Source organism: Thalassophryne amazonica, chromosome 2 (assembly GCF_902500255.1).
Source record: "Thalassophryne amazonica chromosome 2, fThaAma1.1, whole genome shotgun sequence".
Lineage (NCBI taxonomy): Eukaryota > Metazoa > Chordata > Actinopteri > Batrachoidiformes > Batrachoididae > Thalassophryne > Thalassophryne amazonica.
The window spans coordinates 19,453,059-19,463,592 of NC_047104.1; positions in this window are offsets into that span (position 1 = coordinate 19,453,059).

The following is a 10,534-nucleotide window of genomic DNA, read 5'->3' on the forward strand; positions in this document are numbered from 1 at the left end:
TCGGAGAGAAAGAGTCTAACCAAATACCGGCATCACTGAAAGCAGCCAAAGATAACGATACGTCTTTGGGATGGTTATGAGTAATTTTTTCTCTAATAGTTAAAATTTTGTTAGCAAAGAAAGTCATGAAGTCATTACTAGTTAAAGTTAATGGAATACTCAGCTCAATAGAGCTCTGACTCTTTGTCAGCCTGGCTACAGTGCTGAAAAGAAACCTGGGGTTCTTATTTTCTTCAATTAGTGATGAGTAGAAAGATGTCCTAGCTTTACGGAGGGCTTTTTTATAGAGCAACAGACTCTTTTTCCAGGCTAAGTGAAGATCTTCTAAATTAGTGAGACGCCATTTCCTCTCCAACTTACGGGTTATCTGCTTTAAGCTACGAGTTTGTGAGTTATACCACGGAGTCAGGCACTTCTGATTTAAAGCTCTCTTTTTCAGAGGAGCTACAGCATCCAAAGTTGTCTTCAATGAGGATGTAAAACTATTGACGAGATACTCTATCTCACTTACAGAGTTTAGGTAGCTACTCTGCACTGTGTTGGTATATGGCATTAGAGAACATAAAGAAAGAATCATATCCTTAAACCTAGTTACAGCACTTTCTGAAAGACTTCTAGTGTAATGAAACTTATTTCCCACTGCTGGGTAGTCCATCAGAGTAAATGTAAATGTTATTAAGAAATGATCAGACAGAAGGGACTTTTCAGGGAATACTGTTAAGTCTTCTATTTCCATACCATAAGTCAGAACAAGATCTAAGATATGATTAAAGTGGTGGGTGGACTCATTTACTTTTTGAGCAAAGCCAATAGAGTCTAATAATAGATTAAATGCAGTGTTGAGGCTGTCATTCTCAGCATCTGTGTGGATGTTAAAATCGCCCACTATAATTATCTTATCTGAGCTAAGCACTAAGTCAGACAAAAGGTCTGAAAATTCACAGAGAAACTCACAGTAACGACCAGGTGGACGATAGATAATAACAAATAAAACTGGTTTTTGGGACTTCCAATTTGGATGGACAAGACTAAGAGTGAAGCTTTCAAATGAATTAAAGCTCTGTCTGGGTTTTTGATTAATTAATAAGCTGGAATGGAAGATTGCTGCTAATCCTCCGACCCGGCCTGTGCTACGAGCATTCTGACAGTTAGTGTGACTCGGGGGTGATGACTCATTTAAACTAACATATTCATCCTGCTGTAACCAGGTTTCTGTAAGGCAGAATAAATCAATATGTTGATCAATTATTATATCATTTACCAACAGGGACTTAGAAGAGAGAGACCTAATGTTTAATAGACCACATTTAACTGTTTTAGTCTGTGGTGCAGTTGAAGGTGCTATATTATTTTTTCCTTTTGAATTTTTATGCTTAAATAGATTTTTGCTGGTTATTGGTAGTCTGGGAGCAGGCACCGTCTCTACGGGGATGGGGTAATGAGGGGATGGCAGGGGGAGAGAAGCTGCAGAGAGGTGTGTAAGACTACAACTCTGCTTCCTGGTCCCAACCCTGGATAGTCACGGTTTGGAGGATTTAAGAAAATTGGCCAGATTTCTAGAAATGAGAGCTGCTCCATCCAAAGTGGGATGGATGCCGTCTCTCCTAACAAGACCAGGTTTTCCCCAGAAGCTTTGCCAATTATCTATGAAGCCCACCTCATTTTTTGCACACCACTCAGACAGCCAGCAATTCAAGGAGAACTTGCGGCTAAACATGTCACTCCCGGTCTGATTGCGGAGGGGCCCAGAGAAAACTACAGAGTCCGACATTGTTTTTGCAAAGTTACACACCGATTTAATGTTAATTTTAGTGACCTCCGATTGGCGTAACCGGGTGTCATTACTGCCGACGTGAATTACAGTCTTACCAAATTTACGCTTAGCCTTAGCCAGCAGTTTCAAATTTCCTTCAATGTTGCCTGCTCTGGCCCCCAGAAGACAATTGACTATGGTTGCTGGTGTCGCTAACTTCACATTTCGCAAAACAGAGTCGCCAATAATCAGAGTTTGATCCTCGGCGGGTGTGTCGTCGAGTGGGGAAAAACGGTTAGAAATGTGAACGGGTTGGCGGTGTACATGGGGCTTCTGTTTAGGGCTACGCTTCCTCCTCACAGTCACCCAGTCAGCCTGCTTTCCCGGCTGCTCGGGATCTGCCAGAGGGAAACTAACGGCGGCTAAGCTACCTTGGTCCGCACCGACTACAGGGGCCTGGCTAGCTGTAGAATTTTCCACGGTGCGGAGCCGAGTCTCCAATTCGCCCAGCCTGGCCTCCAAAGCTACGAATAAGCTACACTTATTACAAGTACCATTACCGCTAAAGGAGGCCGAGGAATAACTAAACATTTCACACCCAGAGCAGAAAAGTGCGGGAGAAGCCGCCATGCTAAATCGGCTAAGAGCTAGTAGCTGTGCTAAGCTAGCGGATTCCTAAAAACACGCAAAGTGAATAATGTGTAAATAATTTAGAGGTGATTCAGCAGAAGGAGTGCTTTAGTTAAAGCACGTAAAGATTACACTGGGAAACAAATCGTAATCTAGATAACTAGATCAATCTAACTGCGCAGATTAAACAGCTAACAGATACAGAAAAACACCGCTGTGCTCCGGAACAGGAAGTGATACAATACCGCAGTGAGAGCCAACCACCAATAGAGGCAAGCAAGAGCAAAAGCAAGCAAGAGCAAAAGCAAACTGGGTAATCCGTCTGCGATGCCGTGCACTGACTTGGTGTACTTCCACAAAAAGGTGTACTTCCAAAAAAAGAAAAAAAAAAAAAAAAGACTGTGTACTTCCTCATTGCAGTGCAAAAAAAATTACGCCAGGAATTAGTCCAGCTTTTCATTCTAACTCCCTCCTATCAGCTCTCCTTCAAATCGTCAGCCGTCTGCAAAACTCTGCATGCTTAGCTAAACGCGGCCACCAGTAGTGGGCGGGGTTTGCAGCGTGCAATGGTACAAAACATATGGAACCAAATTGCACGCTAAATGGAACCAAATTGAATGCTAAATGCAACACAACACAAATGGGACAAATAATCCATGTCAAGTGACAGATAAAGCACCAATCAAATGACAAGGATCCACTCAGCCGTTACAAAACCATAAGCCTTTTCACACTCTGGGAATGCGCATGCGCGACCAGGCTGGTTCAAAGGCCGAGAGGTGTAAAAACGTAAACAGGACGCTGGGGTCAGTCAGTGACAGCGTCAGTCAAACTACATAAACATAATTTTACAAATACTTATAAGGAGGAGTGAAAATGCAACTATTTTACCAAGCGATTGCAATGTAAATATAATGTAAGTAATTTTTGAGATTATCCCAAACGCTTTTTCCACCTCGTGAAGTGCACAAGAAAGGCTGCTGTAGAAAATTCCTCTGTGCTTCCAGAGCAATTAGAGATCATTTTATCAGCCAATCGCTTAGAGCAAATAATTAATCCGCTATAAAAGAATTATTTTATATGACACAGCGTCCAGCGGCATGCAGCGAGTTGCATTGGCACGGCGAATTGTGCGACAGTTCGTAGATTAAATGTGCGCAAGTGCCATTGAGTCATGCTGCTCTTAGATTGGATATCGAATTGGGGAATGATTTGTCGTCAGCATCTTTTAAAATGGCAACGTAATCTGTCACCTTGCTCTGTTGTGATACAAATCAGTGGGTTTTATCCCACCTGTGCTCATTATGCATTGATCCAAATCACAGGCACATGTGTCTATAAGCCTAATAAATGACACAGAACATGCAGGGAAATGGACCAGGCAGTTCGTGATTATTTACTAGAGACACCATTCAACTACCATTCACCAACTAGATCCATGATTAATTTTAATTTATTCTTCACGAATAATTCATTTCAAACACTCAGAAATACAAACATAGAGGCCCGTGAAGCAAAACAATGATCAGCTGATTCTATGTTTACGAATAGACACTGCCTGGGTCGGCAGTGGGTTGAGTTGGGCAAAACCTGAATTTTCAGTACGTGTGCAGCATAAGTTTCGGTTTTTCTTCCTTGGACACTAATACCACGTTTTCACAAAAAATCTTTGAAGGAATCAACACTCCAACAGGATAAATAATCAAAGTCTCTGTCATTCTTGCTGCCCACACAGTCATGATGTCTCTTGACTGGAGTTTGCACCTCTTGCTCTTTGACCTCACGCGCAAGACCCGGTGTGAGGAGCTCAGCCCCCCCATCTCAGCTCTCTTCCTGCCTTCACTGCGCCTTCATTGCACCTTCACTGTGCATGTGTCATTTCGGAGCGTCAACAGCACGCTAACTTCTATGAAGTTAAATCTGTCTCTTTAATACCTGCAAATGCACAGAGGGTGATCTACAAATATTCTTTGATTAGCACAACTTTCGCTCTTGTCAAAAGCTCATGTACACACAAGGCCTCCGTGAATATTGTTTTTGATTGATTGATTGATGGACGGGCTTTGTTGAACATGTACATAAGACAAACAAATCTTAATAATTAATTAAACCACTGCCAAATATAAAGAACACAATGCTCATATGGCTGTGGGTATTTTAGCATTGCATTATATTTTAATCTGTCAAGCCAGCAGCTTGCTTGCTTTATCACCATGTTGATAAAAAGATTTAACAGGCTTGCTTTTGCCTGAGATGCAGACAGTTTATTATATTCTGATCTTAATGATAATTTTTTTTCCTGTTCTGATTATGTTGATATATTTGTTGCAAGTATTTTTCTTACACTTTCTAACCTCAATCTCATTTTTCTTTTTTGTACTTTGAACAAGTGTAACTTATGATGTGGCCCATAAGGAATGCTTTAAAAGACTCCCACCTTATACCTGCTGTAGTCTGATTTTGTATTAATTTTGAAAAGCATGTCAGTTTTTCAGGCAGTACGGTAGCCTAATGGTTAGCACTCTTGCCTCACAGCAAAAAGGTTGTGGGATCACTTCCTGCCCTTTCTGTGTGGAGTTTGCATATGTGGGTTCTGTCCTGTGCTCCGACTTTCTCCCACATCCAAAGACATGCAGGTTAGGTGGATTGGAAACTTTAAATTGACCATAGCTGTGCGTGCGGCTGTGAATGTGTTTATCTATATGTGGCCTTGCGGCAGACTGGCGTCCTGTCCAGGGTGTACCCTGCCTCATGCCCTATGATTGCTGGGATAGGCTTCAGCCGCCTCAGGCCTCCCCTCCCTGTGACCCTTAATTGGAGTAAGCAGGTATAGAAAATGGATGGAAGGATATCAATTTATCCTAAATATTTTATAAATTCTTCTCCTTGTAACCATTTATGCTGAAATGCAATCTCTTTGGGTCTTTACTTAATTTATCATGTATACTAAACAGTGGAGCATGATCAGAAATTGTAATGATGTCATAATACCATGTTGGGAGGTCACTCGGGAGGAGCTCGGAGTCGAGCTGCTGCTCCTCCACGTCGAAAGGAGTCAGTTGAGGTGGCTCGGGCATCTTTTCCAGATGCCCCCTGGATGCCTCGCTGGAGAGGTGTTCCGGGCACGTCCCATTGGGAGGAGGCCCCGGGGAAGACCCAGGACACGCTGGAGGGATTACATCTCTCGGCTGGCTTGGGAACGCCTTGGGGTTCCCCCGGAGGAGCTGGGGGAGGTGTGTGTGGATCGGGAGGTCTGGGCGGCTTTGCTTGAGCTGCTGCCCCTGCGACCCGACTCCGGATAAAGCGGAAGAAAATGGATGGATGGATGGAATTTTAGACAGTAAAGCTGACGCAGTTAGGAAGTAATCAATTCATGAATACGTTTGATGGCTACTTGAATAACAGGAATATGCTTTACTATCTGGTTTTAACATTCTCTATATAGCTAATATCGGGCCAATGCAATCAGACTGCTCATGCTGGTGGGTTTCCACTTCGGATGTCAGTTTGTGTGCCACTCAGGCTAGTAGTCACACAGGAGTACGAACGACCACAGTATAAATATTCCCCAGTTTGATTGCAGCATGACAGTAGTGTGCCTGTTCTCTACATTTGCGCTGGCTTCTCAATTTGGCATATTTCCCGAAGTGCCACATGCTGTTGGGGGAATTTGAATAGAGCTTGTATGCAGCACAACTTGTGTGGATGTCATTTGAATATCAATTTGTATCTAGTTCGACTGCAAGAATGACATTGGAATGTCCATTCCTATGGTAGTAGAAATACAGTACGACTGACTCCACTGCAGTTTGGGTCTTTTCCAGCATGAGCAACACACGAATGTGCGGACTGCTGTCAGAATGCTGTATAAGCCGTTCACGTGCAGTTCGAATGCAGCATGACTTGTACAAATGTCGTTTGAATGTCATTTCATATGGTCTTCATGCAATTCATGCTCTACTGTGACGGGTATAACAGACATGAGTATACATAACACATGGGCATATGTTAGGTGTAGTAGTGGGCACAGTTCCGCTAATCTGCTAACTGCTAATGAGCGAAGCTAACTTTTTTGTTAGCAGATTAGCTTTTCAGCTAATTTCAAAAACCATCAGTGGACCAATTAGCTTCGATAAATTTAGTTTCGATAACTTTTAGACCGCCAACGTTTTTTTTAAACAGTAACGGTGAAAAACATTTATAAACCCTGTTGGTGCCTGTCTGCTACGTATTTTGCAGCAGTGAGGCAGCTGAGAGGAGCTGAGCTCAACTCTATCCCACCAGAAGTGACCTGGCTGCCAAGCTGCCACAAAAAAAACAATAAAAAAACAAAAGCCATTGTCATTCATCGCATATAGTGCTCCAGACGTGAGACAGACGGCTTGAAAAAGAAAGCAGGTTTGACTTATGGTTTTGATTTATAAGTCAAATTAATCGGGATAGAATAACTACATTAATGTCAACTCTGTCATTTGTATAAAGTGAAACTATAACACATATCTTTTAATTTTAAAATAATGCACTAAATCTGAAGGTTTGAACATTAGCACACACAGATGCCCAAAGGGATTATGGGTAAACTGAGCTCCGCTCACACTGAGTGGCTGACTCATTCTTTCTTTGTAAAAACCAACACAGGTTAATGTAACGTGTGTGTTGGTGTTTACAAATAAATGTGCTTTTTTGAGCGACAAATTTCATGATGTAGTATTAATATGTTGCAGAACTAGACAATCACGTAACAGCTGAAGAAATGGTTTTAATAACACTAATCCAAATCAATATCAGATCAGCTCAAATCTAATTGAATCAAAATAATCAATTCTGAATCTTAAGAATTGGAATCGAATCAGTTCTTGAAATTTGAACCGATATCCAGCTCTGTTTGTAAAACACTGGCATATTTTACATGGGTAACAACTGTAGCACACATTATGACATCAGTAACAGACACTGGTGTTTGTAGCACACTGGCATATCTTAGGGCCCCTTGACACATAGTGCGAAGTTTGGTCAAATACGGCGAAACGGCGCAAAACAGTTCGAATTAGCGCACCACGAAACATCGCGCCGACGAGCAGGTGTGCACGATCCCGGTGCAAGAGTCCGTGCATGCGACGGTATCTTTCGAGCAGGAACAGTGCGAGGTGCACCATATCGTGCCACTTATGTGGAATAAATAAAAAATAAAAACCAGCTGGTACCTGTGGGACCACATCATGCCGCTTATGTGAAATAAATAAAAAAGAAGAAAAAAACCCACATCCCACGAGACTCGAACTTCCAAAAGCTCTGATTGCCAGTCAGAAACTTTACCACTGAGTTACGGAGCTGGGAATCTGCCTCATATCAGGAAGGACATGGAAGTATTACAAAAAAATTTTTTAAATCACACACCATATAGAAACACCACATTTATCAAGCGAGCAATACAAATATGATTTGTCTGTTCCTCTGTAGATGACCCATGGTCACTGACATACAGTCATGAAATGACATGAATGAGAAGCAGTGTGCTCTGATGTCCACATCTACAATCCCAATTCCAATGAAGTTGGGACGTTGTGTAAAATGTAAATAAAAACAGAATGCAATGATTTGCAAATCCTCTTCAACCTATATTCAATTGAATACACCACAAAAACAACATATTTAATGTTCAAACTGATAAACTTTATTGTTTTTGTGCAAATATTTGCTCATTTGGATCAAATGGATGCCTGCAACACGTTTAAAAAAAGCTGGGACAGTGGTATGTTTACCACTGTGTTACGTCACCTTTCCTTCTAACAACACTCAATAAGCATTTGGGAACTGAGGACACTAATTGTTGAAGCTTTGTAGGTGGAATTCTTTCCCATTCATGTTTGATGTACGACTTCAGTTGTTCAGCAGTCCGGGGTCTCCGTTGTCATATTTTATGCTTCATAATGCGCCACACGTTTTCAATGGGTGACAGGTCTGGACTGCAGGCAGGCCAGTCTAGTACCCGCACTCCTTTACTATGAAGCCACGCTGTTGTAACACGTGTAGAATGTGGCTTGGCATTGTCTTGCTGAAATAAGCAGAGACGTCCTTGAAAAAGATGTTGCTTGGATGGCAGCATGTGTTGCTCCAAAACCTGGATGTACCTTTCAGCATCGATGGTGCCATCACAGATGTGTAAGCTGCCTATGCCATGGGCACTAACACACCCCCATACCATCACAGATGCTGGCTTTTGAACTTTGCGCTGGTAACAATCTGGATGGTCTTTTTCCTCTTTTGTCTGGAGGACACGACGTCCATGATTTCCAAAAATAATTTGAAATGTGGACTCATCAGACCACAGCACAATTTTCCACGTTGTGTCTGTCCATTTCAAATGATCTCAGGCCCAGAGAAGGCGGTGGTGTTTCTGGATGTTGTTGATGTATGGCTTTGGCTTTGCATGGTAGAGTTTTAACTTGCACTTGTAGATGAAGCGACGAACTGTGTTAACTGACAATGGTTTTCTCAAGTGTTCCTGAGCCCACGCGGTAAGATCCTTTACACGATGTTGGTTTTTAATGCAGTGGCGCCTGAGGGTTCGAAGGTCACGGGCATTCAATATTGGTTTTCGGCCTTGTCGCTTACGTGTAGAAAGTTCTCCAGATTCTCTGAATCTTCTGATTATATTATGGACTGTACATGATGATGGAATCCCTAAATTCCTTGCAAGTGAACATTGAGAAACATTGTTCTTAAACTGTTGGACTATTTTTTTCACGCAGTTGTTCACAAAGTGGTGATCCTCGCCCCATCTTTGCTTGAGAATGGCTGAGCCTGTTGGGGATGCTCCTTTTATACCCAGTCATGACACCTGTTTTCATTCTGTGTTCTTTGAGCATTCATCAATTTTCATCAATCTTTTGTTGCCCCGTCCCATCTTTTTTGAAATGTGTTGCAGGCATCCATTTCAAAATGAGCAAATATTTGCACAAAAACAATAAAGTTTATCAGTTTGAACATTAAATATCTTGACTTTGTGGTGTATTCAATTGAATATAGGTTGAAGAGGATTTGCAGATCATTGTATTCTGTTTTTATTTACATTTTACACAATGTCCCAACTTCATTGGAATTGGGGTTGTACTGGCCCGGTGCATCCAGCCAGCTGCGTGTGTGTTCTGCCCGACACGCGTGTCTTGTGGACGGCGCACCACAGCACAGACACCACATCATGTGGAACAGAGCTCACATGGGTGACATGACGGTCAGATCACCCGCTGCATGTTCTGATTTGACGGTGCGTTTCAACCTGGCAGGCTGTCAATGTCCACCCCGTGTGCGCTCGCTGCAGCTTGTTGCCACGGCGATATGTTTTTATTTATGTCCACATAAGTACAGCAATCAGACACATGCACATCACAGTGGACAGTTGTTGGTCCATGTCCAAACACAAGTAGGGGGGTTGGCTAGAGTATCCTCGTGTCTCAAGCCCACTGCTTAAACTACTTTGTCTGAGGAAAAAAGACAAGATATGTGTAGGCCAATCACAGCACAAGAAGTTATGGAGTCCATTAAATCCTTACAAAAAGGGAAGGCTCCCAGCCCTGATGTGTTTGGGCCTGAATTTTTTTTAAAAGATGGCCAAGTTTGTCATAGGCCCTTTAACTAACATGTTCATGAATTCATCTTACCCCATAAGATAAGGTACAAGTTGCACTGTTACAGGAGACTCACAGACTTGGAACATTTAAAATTAAAGCATGATTGAGTTGGTCAAATTTATTATTCTTCTTTCATCTGAAAAAGTAGAGGGTAACAATACTTGTTCACAAACATACAGCCTTCATACTTGACAAAGTCATTTGAGATGCAGAAGGAAGATTTGTTATAATTACCAGGTTCTTATATGGAGAGCAAATTCTTATAGGAAGTATTTTTGCACCTAATACTTTTGATAGTACATTTAACCCTAAATTATGGGGTAATATTTCCCTGGTCTGCCCATCCTATGTTGTAATTGGAGGGGATTTTAACTGTTGTCTGGCTCCAGAATTAGATTACAGTCCACTTAAAGCCCAACCTCCATCAAAAATGGCAAAAGCAACGGTGGACCTGTTTTAATTGACATATGGAGAGTCACTAATCCCAGAGAGAAAGATTTTACGTTTTACATATTGATGT